We start from the raw sequence: 21,286 nt of genomic DNA, 5'->3' as shown, positions 1-21,286 counted from the left end.
TAATGGTGTGGGGCCCACCTTTTTACACCCATACATAATACATAGCATGGCCTCTCGCCCCCTATGTATATTTACCCAAATAAAGTGATTTGATTTCTCTTCTTCGAGGGACAAAATATCTCCTCATGAAAAATGACAAAATATATTTATCTCATAAAAATGAATAAAGTACGCTTAACTTATAAAAATTACCCAAAATACTCTTGTCTCATCAAAAATAATAAAAATACTTATATCTGTTGGATAAGTTTCCTATTAAAATCTTTTATTTTTATTCGATAGTATCATTTATCTTGACTGTTTCACGTCTCCCACTTAGGTTTCCTATTAAAAATACTTATATCTGTTGGATAAGTTTCCTATGTACATAGCTGTTGTATTTTTCAACGTTGAGTGCCAAAGAAATATAAGCAATAACTATTACTCGTGGATTTGATTCTATGAGAAATTATATCTCTCCATTTGGAAATAGTCATATTTTGAAAACCCATTTGGTAGAATCCACTCACCATTGGAGTTCACCATTTTGGAGTTCATCTGAAACCGAGCCTATTGGCTATTGGCAGTAAAGTTTGATCATGAAAATAAAAATCTTTAGTTCAATCGAAAGATGGTTTTTTTTTTTTTTTAGGGATACGAGAGTTATCCCTTATAAGGGTAGCCCCGGTCCTCATTTTCTGGTATAAATCCATAGAAGTGTGCCATGAGAGTAAGGCTGCAAATGAACCGAGCCGGCTCGCGAACATGTTTGGGTTCGGCTCGTTAAAAGCTCGGCTCGGGCTCGTTCGTTTACTAAACGAGCCGAACACGAGCCCAAAAACTAGGCTCACCAAAATAAACGAGCCGAACTTGACCTTTGTATAGTTCGGCTTGGAAAAGCTCGTGAGCTTTTTAGGCTCGGTTCTGTAGACACCCCATTTTGTTTTGTTTTAATCAACAAATAAATTAGTGTGTTAAATCCATGTGAGAACCCCCTCTATCATTGATTTATATGTTTTAGGTCATTAATATCTTGATCTGACTTTACGGATCATCAATCGGGACAAAATAAGCTAGGGTCACTTCATAGCCCGGACCCTGATTCCATTCCGAGACCCGATTTCCGTAAATCGTTAGATCAATGGCAGATCATGACCTGGGTCTAACCATCCAAAACCACCTAACCTCTCCTCTCATCCTAACCATTCAAACCTCACCTAACCTCACCTAACCTCTCCTCCCATCATAACCATCCAAACCTCACCTAACCTCACCTAACCTCACCTAACATCACCTAACCTCACCTAACCTTACCTAACCTCACCTAACCTCACCTAACCTCCTATCCCATTCTCCTATAAATACCCTCTCATCTCACCAAAGAAAAGGGGGAAAAAAAAGAAAAGAGGAGAGAACCCCTCTCTTAGAAAATTCAAGCCCTCTCTCTAGACCAAATCCCTCTTCTCCATAAGTTTGCATGGAATATCGTCTACAAAAAGGTATGTCTTTTGGAATTTTATTTTCTTTTCTATATTTGTAGGATTGAGTGTTGTTTTGCGTATATTTTGGTTGATGTCATGTTTAATTTTGTACTAGTTTGGCCTTGGTCATGTTCTCACTTATGCTAAATATGATTAATGTGTTAGGGTCATTAGAACCTATTTGCAATGGGATGTTGAAATCATTGGCTTGTTAGGGAATTTAGATTTCTTTTGGGAAAACAATTCATTAAAAATTTTGAACATTTACAAGAAAGAAAACTTGAATTTTACATGAATTATCAAAACCCATTTAATTTGGCTTACAAAACCTCCATCTTTCAATTGATAACAACAGCCCCCACTCCAATTTGATAACAACAGCCCCCACTCAATCTCAAGAACCCAATATCCATACCCCACCTTGCCAAGTAGATAAAAACAACCCCTTTTTCAAACATCCCATTTGAATCTAATCTCAGGCCCATTCAAGCCATTTTTCATATTCACCGTCTTTTAATCACTAAAAAAATAAGAACTATCAAAAGAAAACATGGGGGTGCCAATATCATTCCCGTCATAGTGCTAGCTGTTAGACTTTAAACAGATTTTTCGACCTCTAAACAACAGAATCGTGGGAAATGGTTAACTACAAAGTCGTAGATATTTTCGTGCCGTTTCCAACGAGTATTCGTGCTAGATCAGACAGCGAGCGGTTAAAAAGTTAAGTCCAAAATGGTTGCGGCACACCTTTAGGCATTTCCAGTTTAATGTTGCTGTCCTTTTGTTTGCAACACAAATTCGAACCTCTAAATCACAGATTTACAAACAATGGAGAACTACAAAGTTGTAGCCCTATAAAAGATCTTTCCAACGCATGTTTGTACGTTGAATTTGGCCAAGCGGTTAAAGAGTTACGACAGTTTTAGTGGGCTGCATTTGTCAGATCTTTTAATGGTCAATGGTTTGTCGAATTTGTGCAATTGTCAAAACTTGGTTGTGTTAACGTCATTTTCCAAACCAAAATCGAAAGACATTAATCTAAAGTACATCCAACCTAAAATTAACAAAACTAAAATTCACCCATTTAAAATCCACTGATAAAAATCCGTTAAAAGCCATTAACCAAAAGACCACTAAAAATTTCAAATGAAACTAAAACCTTCTAAATAAACAACTTTAAAAGCTACCAAACACACTAAATACCTTCAGATAATAAAAGCTTCAAGAAAACTCTAAAAGTTTCCACAAACCCAAAAGAATTCGAGATTCCCAAGAGCCGGTGGATTCAAAATTCCTTTAGGAACCCTTAGAGCCCAATTTAGGAACACTGGTGTCGTGTCGTGTCGTGTCCTAAGTTTTAGGGAGTCTTAGGTTTTAGGGAGTCCTAGAGTCAGGAGTCCAGCCTCATCACGGACGTTTGCTATGTATAGCAACCGTGCCATAGGTTTAGTTACACTAGTCACCCGATCTTTTCCATAGGACAAGCCTAGTAAACTAGGATGTAGGCTAACCTGCATTAGTCTAAGGGACAACTTGCATTTAGATAAGAATCATATAGCATCTTCGATGAAATCCTAAGATAATAAAATCCTCAACTTGAATTAAATAACTTCTCTTAAAACTGTTGAAACAGTCAATCCCGTCTAGGTCGGTGTCTTAGTTGAGTTAGGCATATGTAACTTAGCTTAGGTGCACCGAACTACGTCGACTCTGATCCCAGTGAGGCTTGGGTACGTAGGCAGCTTGGATGTCTGATGGCATACCACCCGCGAGTCGGCACCACAAACAAATTGTGGTGTTTTGTATATTAATTTTCTTGTAAATGCTTAATCAAATCACTTAGGATTTTCCATGAAATTAGAATTCTAGGAGAACTTTCACTTAGAATGAATCCAGACAAATTAATAAATCAAGATACACATCTAGGATTCACATTAAAATTAGATCATAGGATGCATGTCACTTAGTTCGCACATTAACATAGAGTTGAATGAGCCATTTAAAATAAATTTAAAAGAATTAGCTTTTGGAATCGAAGACCGATTATCGGGCAGGAATGGTGCATGTGGCGGATAACTCCCCATACCTTCCATTCTCGTAACCAGGTAGCGAGTCTAGATTGCTGGTTAATTACGGGTCCTAGATCCCACATCTAGGTGGCGACTCTGTCAGTCTCTTTCGTGTGGAATTCGGATTGCCTTAGTGATCCCAAGTTCACAGGAAAGATTAATTCAAATCAACATTAAAATGCACACGCCAATCGCGTGGGTACGAGAGACCAAGAGAGAGAGCGCGGCGGCTCGCGCCCCACCCCTCTCGCGGGATCGGGTCCCACAGTCTGGCGACTCTGCTGGGGATCACCTAACTTCATTAAAATTCCAAAAGATAATTCATTTGAATTTAATTTAACTGGCTCATAAGAACTCTATCTCTTGTATACTTGTCAGATAAGTTTGTCTTGTTTTATTTTCTCATCACATTTTACTCAAACTTAATCTAACAAAACCTGAAGGCATCATAGATCGCGCGAACTTATTGCACACACTTACATCACTTGCATCTAAACCCTTGCATCTCACGTGCACACACGTCCTATTTTAGGAACCCGGAGTGTTATCTAGCATGGTTGACTGGGATTTCATCACCTGGTGCCTCTGTGCTAGAGAAGCATTCCACCCTTAGCCTGGTACCTTTATGGTACGTAAACGGATCTATTGTTCACGTACTGATACGCCGGACACTGGTACAGTATATCGAACATGGATTCGCGCTAAGGGAACTCTTGGCCTTACCCCTAGATTAACCCACACATGCATGTAGTATACGAACACATGTGCATCACATGTGTGAGCCTAGTTTAGGATATCCTACCCATTTGTGTCTAGATTAGACCGTAGTCCATCTTCCAATGGCTACGATCGGTCCTAGGTACACAAACAAAGTCATGAGTTGAGATCCTATCTCCACTCCGCTAGATTAGGATTAGGGTTGATGCCTTCAGGTAACACTGATAAAATGTGTGAAGAATAAAAACTTTCCCTTTGGAGTTAGGATATAAATCCCATCATTTCCAAAGATCTCATAGGATTAGTCATTCATGATCTATTCGTTGAAAGTAATCCTATGCTATCTCATCTAATCTTTTGATCGTGCGTCTTTCGTTCTTCTGTCATACGATTCGATCGTATCTTCATGCCATCCCCTAACTGGCAGATGCAGAATCTCACAATCTTTTGATTATGCGTTCTCATGATCTGATCATGCCTGGTCCAGATAATCCAATCTTGCTTGTACCCCTGGTCTGTTCCTCCTCTAGGGGCTACCTTTTTCAAGATTATTTTGCTAAGTCCTTCAGAGTTCACTCTCAGAATCCTTGAGCTAGGGGCATTTCCCTATGCGAATCAGTCATCATTGTTTAAAATTGAAAGTATCAGCCATGATGATGTTCAGAACGAACCAGCCTTCGCCGAGCCTTCAACGCCAAACAGTTGCGGCAGTTAAAGTTTTAGTCGTTTACTATTTTATTTTGAGTCAGCCATCATGGTCAGTACAATTGTTGAGTCCGGTTCTACAGTTCTAGGTTAATGCCTAGTCTAGGCAAGTTATCTTTTGTTTTTCTTTTAGAGTTGTGAATCCTGAACATGTTCAGGATAGGTTGTCAGATGTAGTATCTTTTTCTTTAAATAAAGTTTCAGTTCCAATAGTTCACTTGTGTCTATTTCTTAAGTGTGCTTCTGATCTTAAAATAAGACTCCCTCCTCAAATGAGAACAAAATTGACGAAACTCCACTTGAGTCACAACGATTACTTGAACAAGAGGAGGAGCGCCAATCTCAGCCTTTCAAAGATGAAATTGAAGTGGTAAACACTGGCACTGAAACCTTGATCCAATAAATGCCGATTGAAAATACATTACCCTCTGAAGAGTGTGAAGAATTGGTAAACCCGTTTTGAGGATAAAAAGATGGTCCCGTAAGCGTTACCATTAATGTCAAGAGAAAGACCCAGATAGAAGGTTCAAGAAAGAATGAAGTGAATATCATATGCTATGCAAGGGGCATAGAGTGGAAATAACTTTCATATTTCCAATCAATGACCTTGGTTCTCAAATTCATAACATGAAGCCAACAAATTCAAGATAAGAAGTTCAAGAGCAAGTATTGAAAAGTGGTCATCAGATATCAAGAGTTACAAATCCATAGATGGAGGATGTCAAAGAACAAGTTTCGCTCTATGAAAGTCAAAAGCACGTATTAGAATCTTGAAAGAAGAAGATCCATTATCTCTTACCTGGAAATGCCGTCAAACTCCGCGAAAAAAAAAAAACAAAAGAGAAAAAAATAATAATCAGTACCAGAGGGACTCTAGTAACCTAGATCGATTCCCAATCTGAACATCGAAAGGCCTCCTTTGGCCGATTAAATCCCAAAATCAAAACCCAATGTCAAAAGAATACCGATTTGCAAACCCTTCGAGCCTAAATCAAATTTTCTTGAAAACCCATCAAACTTGGGGCATTTCCCCGAACTACGCGAGACCTGATCCCTATACTGGGATACGTAGGCAACTCGGTTGAACCGAGTTCGGTCGATTCAAAAAGGAAAAGAAATTCAATCCTTTCAAAAAAAAAGAAGAGAGGGACAAGTTCCAAAAGAAGAGAAGTTAATTGTTCCAGAAAGAAAAGAAAAAAGGAAAAAAAAATCAAACAATTTATCTTCAAACTAGGGGCATTCGCCCTGAACTACACACGACCTGATTCCTACCTTGGGATATGTAGGCGACCTGTTCACAGGTTCGGTCGAAATCTTTGTTGAGCCTTAAGCCATTCTTTGAAAAGCCCTATCCTACCTATAAAAGTCCTTCTGGTGTTCAGAACTAATGAGCTAGGTCCTGAGATACAATAAAAAAATGAAATGATGATGAATAAGAAAAATAACGGAGTTTGAAGATCTGCTAGACTGAAAACCTGAAAGGGCGGTCTAGGCAAAATTTAAGATCATTCCCCTGCTAAGTTGAAAACCCGAAAGGGCGGCTTAGGCAAAAGCTAAGGGGATAGCCTGCTGGATCGAAAACCTAGAAAGGTGGTTCAGGCAAAAGTTAAGGCTAGCGCGGTCCGCCAAGTTAAAAACCCTGAAGAGGTGACTTGGTCACGGTAAGAGAATCAGTATAAGAAGGCAACAGCCGGTATCAAGACTGAAGATCAACTGAAGTTCAAGCAAATTCAAGTGATATCCTCAAAACTGGGGGCATTGAAGCTAAGCAATCTTAGGGGTCGTAATTAAATTCTTGAGGCATTACTGTTTCGAGGAAGAAGTCCGGTGTTTACCAATTGAAAAACTATTCCTTGAAAGGATAGACTTACCAAACAAAACATTAACTAAGTCAGAAGCATCACTATGTTTGTCAGTATAGTCAGTCAATCTTTATTATTCTAAGTTCACTCCTTCAGGGCTGCTCAATCCTTTGAGTAGTGCCTTTCATCTAAGTTTTCTCTTTAGAAAGAGTCAATTGTCGTTCCTATGTCCAAATGATGTAACTGTCTTGGTGAAGGAGGCCAGGCCTAGGCAGCTCCCTGCAATTATACCTGAAAGAGCTCGAGAATTTAGTCAAACAACTTCATTTCAAAGAAGATCAGCTCAGAAAAATTCAGAAGTAGAAACATCAGAAAGCCCAGCTTCCGTAAAAAGATCATACCCCAGGAAGGCACCTTAAGCTTGGAAGAACCTCAGATGCAATGGTGGTTGAGCCAATTTCTCAGAAAGATGAACCATTCAAATTCATAATTCCCTTCCGGTTAGTTATCCTGGTCAAGAAATGTTTATCTAAACACCTGTCAAGAAGCAGATCCCGCTTTTCCATGTTAATATCCAAGAGAGTCGTTGTTCTAAATTACCAATCTCAAATGTCTTGTTCAAGGTTTCAGTTATCAAAATCCCCAGAAGACAAGACCAGCAGTCTCTTTGAGAAAAATCTTGTTGAAGTTTCATAAAAATGTTCCTAATCCATTCTTGCTAGTAATGGTTCTTCGTTCCAAAGGTTTGCCGTTTCATCATTCGTCAAAGTCCTAGTTTCCAACATCTTTGTCGGGCACGATCCATAATATCCCCGATTTCATTGAGTTCAAAAAAATAAAAAATTCATCAAATCCAATCTTACGTCAAATTCAAGTTCATGGAAAATCTCTAAATTCTTCGAGCCCGTTTGTGAACGGTACCTCTTTTCTCGAGCCCATTTGCAAATGGCCTCGTCTTCTCCTTGAGCCCGTTTGTGAACGGTGCCTCATCTCTCGAGTCCATTTGTGAATGGTTTCGTCTTCTCCTTGAGCCCATTTGTGAACGGTGCCTCATTTTCTGAGTTCATTTATGAATGGTCTCATGTCCTCCTTGAGCCCGTTTGTGGACGGTGCCTCATTTCTCAAAAAATCAAAAATTCATCAAATCCAATCCCCAATTCAAAAAATCCAATCCTACGTCAAATTCAAATTCATAAAAATCTCTAAATTTTTCATTGTTGAATTCATCAATCAAAGCTATCTTGTGTCGTCGAGCCCGTTTGTGAACGGTGCCTCATTTCTCGAGCCCATTTGTGAATGGTCTCGTCTTCTCCTTGAGCCCGTTTGCGGACGGTACCTCATTTCCCAAAAATAAAAATTCATCAAATCCAATCCCCGATTCAAACAAATCCAATCTTACGTCAAATTCAAGTTCATGAAAAATCTCATGTCCTCTTTGAGCCCTTCTGTGAAAGGTGCCTCATTTCTCGAGGCCGTTTGTGAATGGTCTCGTCTTCTCCTTGAGCCCGTTTGCGGACGGTACCTCATTTCCTAAAAATAAAAAATTCATCAAAACCAATCCCCGATTCAAACAAATCCAATCTTACGTCAAATTCAAGTTCATGAAAAATCTCATGCCCTCTTTGAGCCCGTTTGTGAACGGTGCCTCTTTTCTCGAGGCCATTTGGGGATGGTCTCGTCTTCTCCTTGAACCCGTTTGTGAACATGTTTCTCATTCTCTGAGTCCATTTGTGAATGGTCTCATGTCCTCTTTGAGCCCGTTTGTGAACGGTGCCTCTTTTCTCGAGGCCATTTGTGAATGGTCTCATCTTCTCCTTGAGCCCGTTTGCGGACGGTACCTCATTTTCCAAAAATAAAAAAATTTATCAAATCCAAATCCTTAATTAAAAAATAAAAATAAAAATCCATTCCTACGTCAAATTCAAGTTCATAAAAAAATCCCTAAATTCTTCGAGCCCGTTTGTGAACGGTGCCTCATTTCTCGAGTCCATTTGTGAATGGTCTCGTCTTCTCTTCGAACCCGTTTGTGAACAGGTGTCTCATTCTCTGAGTCCATTTGTGAATGGTCTCATCTTCTCCTTGAGCCCGTTTGTGAACGGTGCCTCATTTTCTGAGTCCATTTGTGAATGGTCTCGTGTCCTCTTTGAGCCCGTTTGTGAACGGTGCCTCATTTCTCGAGTCCATTTGTGAATGGTCTTGTCTTCTCCTTGAGCCCGTTTGTGAACGGTGCCTCATTTCTCGAATCCATTTGTGAATGGTCTCGTCTTCTCCTTGAGCCCGTTTGTGAACGGTGCCTCATTTCTCGAGTCCATTTGTGAATGGTCTCGTCTTCTCCTTGAGCCTGTTTGTGAATGGTGCCTCATTTCTCGAGTCCATTTGTGAATGGTCTTGTCTTATCCTTGAGCCCGTTTGTGAATGGTGCCTCTTTTCTCGAATCCATTTGTGAATGGTATCGTCCTCCTTGAGCCCGTTTGTGAACGGTGCCTCATTTCTCGAGTCCATTTGTGAATGGTCTTGTCTTCTCCTTGAGCCCGTTTGTGAACGGTGCCTCTTTTCTCGAATCCATTTGTGAATGGTATCGTCCTCCTTGAGCCCGTTTGTGAACGGTGCCTCATTTCTCGAGTCCATTTGTGAATGGTCTTGTCTTCTCCTTGAGCCCGTTTGTGAACGGTGCCTCTTTTCTCGAGTCCATTTGTGAATGATTTTCTATCCTCCTTGAGGCCGTTTGTGAACGGTGCCTCATTATCCAAGTCCATTTGGGAATGCTTCTTATCCTCGTTGAACCCGCTTGTGAGCGGCGTCTCATCTCCTTCTAAAAACTGTTTGAGAGCGATCTTTGTCCTTTCCCTTCAGAATCCATTCGAAAATGATATCTCATTCTCTAATTGCCCGTTTGTGAACGGCGCCGCATCGAGTTTTTATTATTATTCAAGTTCTAGGGTTTCATCTAAGGTTTTGCATTATGTTAAGGTGCGTTGTGTCTAGAGAGTCCTTTGTCGATTAAAACTACGCAAAATGGTTCTGTCATTTTTAACTTTGGTATTCAATGACTACGTCATCTCTACCAAAGAGGGGCATCTGTAGACACCCCATTTTGTTTTGTTTTAATCAACAAATAAATTAGTGTGTTAAATCCATGTGAGAACCCCCTCTATCATTGATTTATATGTTTTAGGTCATTAATATCTTGATCTGACTTTACGGATCATCAATCGGGACAAAATAAGCTAGGGTCACTTCATAGCCCGGACCCTGATTCCATTCCGAGACCCGATTTCCGTAAATCGTTAGATCAATGGCAGATCATGACCTGGGTCTAACCATCCAAAACCACCTAACCTCTCCTCTCATCCTAACCATTCAAACCTCACCTAACCTCACCTAACCTCTCCTCCCATCATAACCATCCAAACCTCACCTAACCTCACCTAACCTCACCTAACATCACCTAACCTCACCTAACCTTACCTAACCTCACCTAACCTCACCTAACCTCCTATCCCATTCTCCTATAAATACCCTCTCATCTCACCAAAGAAAAGGGGGAAAAAAAAGAAAAGAGGAGAGAACCCCTCTCTTAGAAAATTCAAGCCCTCTCTCTAGACCAAATCCCTCTTCTCCATAAGTTTGCATGGAATATCGTCTACAAAAAGGTATGTCTTTTGGAATTTTATTTTCTTTTCTATATTTGTAGGATTGAGTGTTGTTTTGCGTATATTTTGGTTGATGTCATGTTTAATTTTGTACTAGTTTGGCCTTGGTCATGTTCTCACTTATGCTAAATATGATTAATGTGTTAGGGTCATTAGAACCTATTTGCAATGGGATGTTGAAATCATTGGCTTGTTAGGGAATTTAGATTTCTTTTGGGAAAACAATTCATTAAAAATTTTGAACATTTACAAGAAAGAAAACTTGAATTTTACATGAATTATCAAAACCCATTTAATTTGGCTTACAAAACCTCCATCTTTCAATTGATAACAACAGCCCCCACTCCAATTTGATAACAACAGCCCCCACTCAATCTCAAGAACCCAATATCCATACCCCACCTTGCCAAGTAGATAAAAACAACCCCTTTTTCAAACATCCCATTTGAATCTAATCTCAGGCCCATTCAAGCCATTTTTCATATTCACCGTCTTTTAATCACTAAAAAAATAAGAACTATCAAAAGAAAACATGGGGGTGCCAATATCATTCCCGTCATAGTGCTAGCTGTTAGACTTTAAACAGATTTTTCGACCTCTAAACAACAGAATCGTGGGAAATGGTTAACTACAAAGTCGTAGATATTTTCGTGCCGTTTCCAACGAGTATTCGTGCTAGATCAGACAGCGAGCGGTTAAAAAGTTAAGTCCAAAATGGTTGCGGCACACCTTTAGGCATTTCCAGTTTAATGTTGCTGTCCTTTTGTTTGCAACACAAATTCGAACCTCTAAATCACAGATTTACAAACAATGGAGAACTACAAAGTTGTAGCCCTATAAAAGATCTTTCCAACGCATGTTTGTACGTTGAATTTGGCCAAGCGGTTAAAGAGTTACGACAGTTTTAGTGGGCTGCATTTGTCAGATCTTTTAATGGTCAATGGTTTGTCGAATTTGTGCAATTGTCAAAACTTGGTTGTGTTAACGTCATTTTCCAAACCAAAATCGAAAGACATTAATCTAAAGTACATCCAACCTAAAATTAACAAAACTAAAATTCACCCATTTAAAATCCACTGATAAAAATCCGTTAAAAGCCATTAACCAAAAGACCACTAAAAATTTCAAATGAAACTAAAACCTTCTAAATAAACAACTTTAAAAGCTACCAAACACACTAAATACCTTCAGATAATAAAAGCTTCAAGAAAACTCTAAAAGTTTCCACAAACCCAAAAGAATTCGAGATTCCCAAGAGCCGGTGGATTCAAAATTCCTTTAGGAACCCTTAGAGCCCAATTTAGGAACACTGGTGTCGTGTCGTGTCGTGTCCTAAGTTTTAGGGAGTCTTAGGTTTTAGGGAGTCCTAGAGTCAGGAGTCCAGCCTCATCACGGACGTTTGCTATGTATAGCAACCGTGCCATAGGTTTAGTTACACTAGTCACCCGATCTTTTCCATAGGACAAGCCTAGTAAACTAGGATGTAGGCTAACCTGCATTAGTCTAAGGGACAACTTGCATTTAGATAAGAATCATATAGCATCTTCGATGAAATCCTAAGATAATAAAATCCTCAACTTGAATTAAATAACTTCTCTTAAAACTGTTGAAACAGTCAATCCCGTCTAGGTCGGTGTCTTAGTTGAGTTAGGCATATGTAACTTAGCTTAGGTGCACCGAACTACGTCGACTCTGATCCCAGTGAGGCTTGGGTACGTAGGCAGCTTGGATGTCTGATGGCATACCACCCGCGAGTCGGCACCACAAACAAATTGTGGTGTTTTGTATATTAATTTTCTTGTAAATGCTTAATCAAATCACTTAGGATTTTCCATGAAATTAGAATTCTAGGAGAACTTTCACTTAGAATGAATCCAGACAAATTAATAAATCAAGATACACATCTAGGATTCACATTAAAATTAGATCATAGGATGCATGTCACTTAGTTCGCACATTAACATAGAGTTGAATGAGCCATTTAAAATAAATTTAAAAGAATTAGCTTTTGGAATCGAAGACCGATTATCGGGCAGGAATGGTGCATGTGGCGGATAACTCCCCATACCTTCCATTCTCGTAACCAGGTAGCGAGTCTAGATTGCTGGTTAATTACGGGTCCTAGATCCCACATCTAGGTGGCGACTCTGTCAGTCTCTTTCGTGTGGAATTCGGATTGCCTTAGTGATCCCAAGTTCACAGGAAAGATTAATTCAAATCAACATTAAAATGCACACGCCAATCGCGTGGGTACGAGAGACCAAGAGAGAGAGCGCGGCGGCTCGCGCCCCACCCCTCTCGCGGGATCGGGTCCCACAGGTTCATAAACGAGCCGAGCCGAACTGAGCTCTAAAGCTTGGATTATGTTTATTTTTTATATATAAAATAAAAGAATGTGGGTTGTTTATTACAAATGAAGGTTTGGCCGAGTGGTTAGGGCATTGGATTTAGAGGGGGCTTGGGTTCAAATCCGACATATGTATGTTTTTATCATTCTTGAGACGAGCCGAGTTTAAGCCGAGCCGAGCTTTTTCGAAAACTAAACGAACCGAGCCGAACACGAGCCTTCTTAAAAACTAAACGAGCCGAGCCCGAACACCCTAAAGCTCGGCTCGGCTCGGCTCATTTGCAGCCCTTGATGAGAGGGTCAGTTAACACCGGTTCTGTTTCACTATTAGAGAAAGACAATTCACATAGAGAGTGCCTTTAAACACACAACTTCTTGATTGTTAAGGCCACCCCTAATAACAATTGAAACATCTTTATAAATTGTGTGGCTTCTGTTTTAATAAAAACACCCTGTAGTGTTAAAACCCAAAAATTGGTATGCCTCTGTTTCATAAAACGACTCTATGCTGAAAGAGCTATATAATTAATTCTCATTCATACTGTTATGTGATATCATATGATGTGTTTTTACTGCATTGTAATCTACTAGATGTTTATGGTGTACAAAATGTATATGGTTCATAACAGTCTTATTGCATAATATGATACTAGTGGTTGGGACATTTGATCCACCTAATGACAAGGTTAGGGGTGTTCATTATTCGGTTATAACCGAATAACCGAACCAAACCGAATTGGTTTGGTCAGTTCGGTTTGGTTCGGTTTTTTTCCTTTTCGATTCGGTTTCGGTATTTTTTTTTTTTGGAAATTCGGTTATTCGGTTTTGATTTCGGTTATCTAAAAAAAAATTCAGTTAAACGAATAACCAAAATTATGATAAAAACAATTATTTTTCAAGAAAAAATGTTATATGGGCACTCCGTACGGTGATCAAAACAGTCCATTTGATTGATCACAACGTAATTAGGTTGTGCTCAAAATATCATTTCGATAGGATGATCCTAGCCCTCCAATCCAAATCGAGATTTTGCTTTTTCCCTCTTTTTCTCCCACTATTCGGTTATTCGACCGAATAACCAAATTTTTAATCGGTTCGGTTTCAGTTCGGGTTTTAGAAATTTCAGTTCGGTTTTGGTTATCGAAATTTGATAACCGAAATTATTTCGGTTATCAAATTTCGGTCTTTTCGGTTATCAAATTTCGGTCTATTCGGTTCTGTTATAACCGAACGAACACCCCTAGATAAGGTACTTTGGACATTTTGGAAGGGCAACTGTTTGATAATGGCACCCAATAAAAATATATAGGCGTCGGAATCCGGGTCTGTGATCGCGCGGTGGGTAGAGAGCCTTTGCGGGGTCTGCAATCACAAACAAAGGGGTCAGGAGGTCCGGGATGGGTCTCGGACGACCACTTCGACACCCAAGTCAGATTCTTGACCAACAATATAAAGAACAGCGAGAAAAGGCAGAGGTTTGGTCAGGTTTACCAAGGCCAATGTGCAGGTTCTTTTCTTGGTATGGGGGTGGTTGGGTCGGAGGGGACTAACAGGGAGAGTGGGACTAAGCTCCCGGCCTCCTCTGTTGTTGCCTTCCCTCTTTCTTTCTTTTCCGATTGTCTTGAGGGAGATTCCAATCCGTCTTCTTCTTCCATTCTCCTCCTTTTAAGGGGTGGCGTGCGGGCCTTTTCATCATCATTGAGAGAAAACCTTCCTTCGCAGGATTGGGCCGTTCTCCTGTTTTGACGGCCCGCGTGGTTTCGCTGGATAATCCCGTCCATAATTTGTGATGATGAGGCTTGGACGGCGAGAAGGTGACACGTGTCGTAATCGTATGGTCTTGCCGTTTATCAGCACCTTTCTTCATGATGGTTAAGCTCCATTGGTGCATGGACGACGCGTGGCGATATTTGGGAGTCACGCGGTCTTTATGTCCCATCATAATACCCCCTTACTCCTTTGGTCCATTGAATGGGCCAAGGGAGTAATGTCTGGTCAAACGATGCCACGGAGAGGGCATTTATGGGGGCTCCGGAGTACGAGGAGGCGTGCCGTTTCATCCGGCGGTTATCTCCCGGGGAATGGTAACGTCATTATGTGGCTTCCGGCCGGTCACCCGATAGGGAGGAGACACGTGTCGGGTGGGTTGCCTCGTTTTGAGACCCAAGGGTTTCTCCCTCGGGTTTATAAAAGGAAGACCATCCCGGCATTTTATCATTGCTTTCTTTTTGAGATAGGTCGTTTCTCCGCATCTTTTTTCCTTTTTTCGGTAACATGTTTGGTTCTCCTTCGCGGGTTAGGGGCAAAGCCCCTCTTTCTCAAGAATCCTCAAGTGACCCCGACCTGTCCTCTGACTCAGAGGAGGACCTTACGGCCCGTCGGAAAAGGGCTAGGAGGGACTCGGGCTTCCCCCCCCCCCCCCCCCCCCCTTCGCCTTTCCTCCTTGCCTAGCAAGGACAAGTCATCTCGCTCCTGCGTTGCCAAGGAGTGGTCTTTTTTCTCCAGGGCCTATTAGCAGGGGATGGAACTGCGTGACCGGGTCTCGAAGATGGGTAAGGAGATTGAGGGCTTGAAGCGGGAAAACGAGGCGTTATAGAGAAAGGTTCACACCCTCAACGAGCTGCTGCTTAAATATGAGGTGGACCCCTTGCTGGAGAGCTCCTGGGAGGAGGAGGGACCCTTCGGGAGAGGAGTCTTCTTCTGGTCGTTCGAGCGATTAGTTTCTGGCTTCCTTTGTTTTCCTGTTTCTTTTTCCTTTCTCCCCCCTTTTAGTCGGGGGTTTTGGGGCCTGCGTGCCCTATGTTTGGTTTCTTATCCCCTGCCCCTTTTTTTGTAGGCCTTTGGGCCAAAAGGATGTGAATGGATGGTTTCTTTAGTCCTCAGCATGTTTCGTCGGCCAAACCATCATCATGATTTCTGCAATAATAGTATGCAAGCTTTTGAAAAAGAAAAGGATATAATATTTTATTTATTATTCTTAAATACATTATTCTAAATTTCCCTTTTAGGGTTTCTCTTAAGTGAAGCATTCTTAGGCATTTACTTTTAAAGGAACTGTGCGAGTTACCGATACTTCAAGGTTTTTCCTATATTCTTTTAAGGGTCTGTTCACTTGTTTTCCCGGGAAAGGAAAAGAAAAGGTTTCCCGAGAATCTGACGTGGCAAAAGGAAAAGAAATCCCGAGAAATCGAAAGGTCCAAAACCCTGTCCATTAACATTCCGATCCTTTGGATCCATTGGACCATATGTGTCAATCCCTATGGGTCTATTTACACCCCTAGGCATAGAGTTTGATCCTTTCTCACGTCTCTATCTTCACCTTGCTCTTTGGACTAAAATTGAAGTCGTGTAGTACTGGAAGGTGGGGTTCCAATGTCCCTCTGCAGGCAAGGATTTGTGTTAGATTTTTGGGCATTTTTCGATTTATTTATGTACAATTCTCACCAATTTTTTCAAAAAAAAAAAAAAAAAAAACGTGCGATCTATATATGGACAAACCTGGGACAACAACTCCTCCAGGTGCAAAACGGCAAGAGCATATTCCTCTAAAGAAGTGTTTTGCAATCTTAAACTCATAAGAAGACCCGAAATGGGAGACTCCTCTCCATCAGAAGCAGAAACACATACAATGCTGAGGATATTTAAAAAACACAGCAAGAGATCAAATTTGAAGCTCACCGCGTACATAGACAAAATTCACTCCCTCCCCTCCCCCACCCCCAAAAAAAATAAAAAATAAAAAAAAGCTCAGAAGTAGAGGAAGAGCCAGAGAATTAAGAAGTTGAGTGATAAGATGATAGACCTCTTGGAACATTTGGGGCATCAAGTTGAAAAGGGGCGTATCTGACACCTTTGGAATCCATTTCTTCGCCATTGGCAGTAAAGTTTGATCATGAAAATAAAAATCTTTAGTTCAATTGAGAGATGATGATGAGGTAGGAATTAGAAATCGAAAGATGGTTTTTTTTTTTTTAGGGATACGAGAGTTATCCCTTATAAGCGTAGCCCCGGTCCTCATTTTCTGGTATAAATCCATAGAAGTGTGCCATGAGAGTAAGGCTACAAATGAACCGAGCCGGCTCGCGAACATGTTTGGGTTCGGCTCGTTGAAAGCTCGGCTCGGGCTCGTTCGTTTACTAAACGAGCCGAACACGAGCCCAAAAACTAGGCTCACCAAAATAAACGAGCCGAACTTGACCTTTGTATAGTTCGGCTTGGAAAAGCTCATGAGCTTTTTAGGCTCGGTTCATAAACGAGCCGAGCCGAACTGAGCTCTAAAGCTTGGATTATGTTTATTTTTTATATATAAAATAAAAGAATGTGGGTTGTTTATTACAAATGAAGGTTTGGCCGAGTGGTTAGGGCATTGGATTTAGAGGGGGCTTGGGTTCAAATCCGACATATGTATGTTTTTATCATTCTTGAGACGAGCCGAGCTTTCTCGAATATTTCAAGAGCTGAGCCGAGCCGAGCTTTTTCGAAAACTAAACGAGCCGAGCCGAACAGGATCCTTCTTAAAAACTAAACGAGCCGAGCCCGAACACCCTAAAGCTCGGCTCGGCTCGGCTCATTTGCAGCCCTTGATGAGAGGGTCACTTAACACAGGATCTGTTTCACGATTAGAGAAAGACAATTCACATAGAGAGTGCCTTTAAACACACACCTTCTTGATTGTTAAGGCCACCCCTAATAACAATTGAAACATCTTTATAAATTGTGTGGCTTCTGTTTTAATAACAACACCCTGTAGTGTTAAAACCCAAAATTGGTATGCCTCTGTTTCATAAAAGGACTCTATGCTGAAAGAGCTATATAATTAATTCTCATTCATACTGTTATGTGATATCATATGATGTGTTTTTACTTCATTGTAATCTACTAGATGTTTATGGTGTACAAAATGTATATGGTTCATAACAGTCTTATTGCATAATATGATACTAGTGGTTGGGACATTTGATCCACCTAATGACAAGGTTAGGGGTGTTCATTATTCGGTTATAACCGAATAACCGAACCAAACCGAATTGGTTTGGTCGGTTCGGTTTGGTTCGGTTTTTTTCCTTTTCGATTCGGTTTCGGTATTTATTTTTTTTGGAAATTCGGTTATTCGGTTTTGGTTTCGGTTATCTAAAAAAAAAATTCGGTTAACCGAATAACCAAAATTATGATAAAAACAATTATTTTTCAAAAAAAAATGTTATATGGGCACTCCGTACGGTGATCAAAACAGTCCATTTGATTGATCACAACGTAATTAGATTGTGCTCAAAAAATCATTTCGATAGGATGATCCTAGCCCTCCGATCCAAATCGAGATTTTGCTTTTTCCCACTTTTTCTCCCACTATTCGGTTATTCGACCGAATAACCGAATTTTTAATCGGTTCGGTTTCAGTTCGGTTTTGGTTATCGAAATTTGATAACCGAAATTATTTCGGTTATCAAATTTTGGTCTTTTCGGTTATCAAATTTCGGTCTATTCGGTTCTGTTATAACCGAACGAACACCCCTAGATAAGGTACTTTGGACATTTTAGAAGGGCAATTGTTTGATAATGGCACCCAATAAAATTATATTGGCGTCGGAATCCGGGTCTGCAATCGCGCGGTGGGTAGAGGCCTTTGCGGGGTCTGCAATCACAAACAAAGGGGTCAGGGGGTCCGGGGTGGGTCCCGGACGACCACTTCGACACCCAAGTCAGATTCTTGACCAACAATATAAAGAACAGCGAGAAAAGGCGGAGGTTTGGTCAGGTTTACCAAGGCCAATGTGCAGGTTCTTTTCTTCGTATGTGGGTGGATGGGTCGGAGGGGACTAACAGGGAGAGTGGGACTAAGCTCCCGGCCTCCTCTGTCGTTGCCTTCCCTCTTTCTCTCTTTTCCGGTTGTCTTGAGGGAGATTCCAATCCGTCTTCTTCTTCCCTTCTCCTCCTTTTAAGGGGTGGCGTGCGGGCCTTTTCATCATCATGGAGAGAAAACCTTCCTTCGCAGGATTGGGCCGTTCTCTTGTTTTGACGGCGCGCGCGGTTTTGCTGGATAATCCCGTCCATAATTTGTGATGATGAGGCTTGGACGGCGAGAAGGTGACACGTGTCGTAATCGTATGGTCTTGCCGTTTATCAGCACCTTTCTTCATGATGGTTAAGCTCCATTGGTGCACGGACGACGCGTGGCGATATTTGGGAGTCACGCCGTATTTATGTCCCATCATAATACCCCCTTACTCCTTTGGTCCATTGAATGGGCCAAGGGAGTAATGTCTGGTCAAACGATGCCATGGTGAGGGCATTTATGGGGGCTCCGGAGTACGAGGAGGCATGCCGTTTCGTCCGGCGGTTATCTCTCGGGGAATGGTAACGTCATTATGTGGCTTCCGGCCGGTCACCCGACAGGGAGGAGACACGTGTCGGGTGGGTTGCCTCGTTTTGAGACCCAAGGGTTTCTCCCTCGGGTTTATAAAAGGAAGACCATCCCGACATTTTATCATTGCTTTCTTTTTGAGATAGGTCGTTTCTCCGCATCTTTTTCCTTTTTTCGGTAACATGTTTGGTTCTCCTTCGCAGGTTAGGGGCAAAGCCCCTCTTTCCCAAGAATCCTCAAGTGACCGCGACCTGTCCTCTGACTCAGAGGAGGACCTTACGGCCCGTCGGAAAAGGGCTAGGAGGGACTCGGGCTCCCCCCCCCCCCCCCTTCGCCTTTCCTCCTTGCCTAGCAAGGACAAGTCGTCTCGCTCCTGCGTTGCCAAGGAGTGGTCTTTTTTCTCCAGGGCCTATCAGCAGGGGATGGAACTGCGTGACCGGGTCTCGAAGATGGGTAAGGAGATTGAGGACTTAAAGTGGGAAAACGAGGCGTTGCAGAGAAAGGTTCACGCCCTCAACGAGCTGCTGCTTAAATACGAGGTGGAACCCTTGCTGGAGAGCTCCTGGGAGGAGGAGGGACCCTTCGGGAGAGGAGTCTTCTTCTGGTCGTTCGAGCGATTAGTTTCTGGCTTCCTTTGTTTTCCTGTTTCTTTTTCCTTTCTCCCCCCTTTTTGTCGGGGGTTTTGGGGCCTGCGTGCCCTATGTTTGGTTTCTTATCCCCTGCCCATTTTTTTGTAGGCCTGTGGGCCAAAACGATGTGAATGGATGGTTTCTTTAGTCCTCAGCATGTTTCGTCGGCCAAACCATCATCGTGATTTCTGCAATAATAGTATGCAAGCTTTTGAAAAAGAAAAGGATATAATATTTTATTTATTATTCTTAAATACATTATTCTAAATTTCCCTTTTAGGGTTTCTCTTAAGTGAAGCATTCTTAGGCATTTACTTTTAAAGGAACTGTGCGAGTTACCGATACTTCAAGGTTTTTCCTAGATTCTTTTAAGGGTCTGTTCACTTGTTTTCCCCGGAAAGGAAAAGAAAAGGTTTCCCGAGAATCTGACATGGCAAAAGGAAAAGAAATCTCGAGAAACTATGCAGGAAAAGGTTTCCCATGCCTGTTCACTTGCGCACGAAATCCCGGGAAATTGTGCAGGAAAAGGTTTCCCACGCCTGTTCACTTGCCAATTAAACATTGGTGGGAAACCTAAACATGAAAAATCATTTTAAACATTTTAATCATTTTTGAAAGATACATGTTCTCATTTTCCTTCCTACTTTTCCATAGATTGTTGAAGCATTAATGCATATAAACCAATATTTTTCAAAATTACATTAAACCACGGATGATCCAAACCGTCCATTTGGATTACAACATAAATAGGAGGTTCCCCAAAAGTCATTTCCATAGCATGATCCTAACCCTCCGGTCTATAGAGGGACTAGACGTTGTGGGTCTATTCTAGATTAGAGGGCTAGGATCATCCTGTCCAAACATTTTTGGGGATAAAAAAGGTCACATTTCTAACTCTACGGTTTGAGGATAAAAAGGGTGGTTCCCACCAAATACCACCCTTGATATTTGATCCAACAGCAGCCTCTTAAAAAGTGTGCTGCTGTTGGAACAACTGTCATGGGTGGTACCCTTTCAAGGTACTTGATGGTTGGGCGCACCATATAAAAACTCGGTTTTTCTAACTCATCCTATCTTTTGTCTCCATAACAGAGTTTACAAAGGGGTGTTTTGTGTCATTTTAACACTTCTTGCACATAGATGTTTTGAAGAATATGAGGAATCCCTAAAATGGTTGCTACAAACTATTGCTTTGAGGCTTCTTATAAATCCGGGGAGCACTTTGCACCTAGAAGTAAAGAAATCATATCAACCATCATCATTGACATTTCTATAAACATAAACCCGAAGGGGCTTGCCATTATTTTAGTACATAACATGCTTTAAAATGGTTACTGCAAGAACAACTTTCAGCGCTAAGATTTCAATGCAACAAAGTAATATTTGTTTTTGGTAGGCAACAAAGTAATATTTCTATACATTAAATGGTGTTCAGGTACAACCATAAAAAACAAGTGGTTTCTCATGATACCATCTCTCATTTCAGTTCTTGCTATCCATCTCATTCACCACTAAATATTTCATTCATATATGTCACAACGGC

General features: G+C 41.1%; 1 long non-coding RNA gene across 1 annotated transcript; it reads left to right on the top strand.

Annotated features, from left to right (window-relative positions):
• The first annotated feature begins 1,190 nt into the window (after nt 1-1,190).
• Nucleotides 1,191-5,163, top strand: LOC143863837 (uncharacterized). Its single transcript, XR_013240998.1, has 2 exons — nt 1,191-1,478; nt 4,674-5,163. It is a non-coding gene; the product is annotated as an uncharacterized LOC143863837 (long non-coding RNA).
• Nucleotides 5,164-21,286: the final 16,123 nt, after the last annotated feature.

The sequence above is a fragment of the Tasmannia lanceolata genome, unplaced genomic scaffold (genome assembly GCF_043159265.1).
Source record: "Tasmannia lanceolata isolate RefF3 unplaced genomic scaffold, GAP_Taslan_0.1 ptg000044l, whole genome shotgun sequence".
Classification (NCBI taxonomy): Eukaryota; Viridiplantae; Streptophyta; class Magnoliopsida; order Canellales; family Winteraceae; genus Tasmannia; species Tasmannia lanceolata.
The sequence above is the reverse complement of the archived record's forward strand: the minus strand, read 5'-3'. Positions and strand labels throughout refer to the sequence as shown.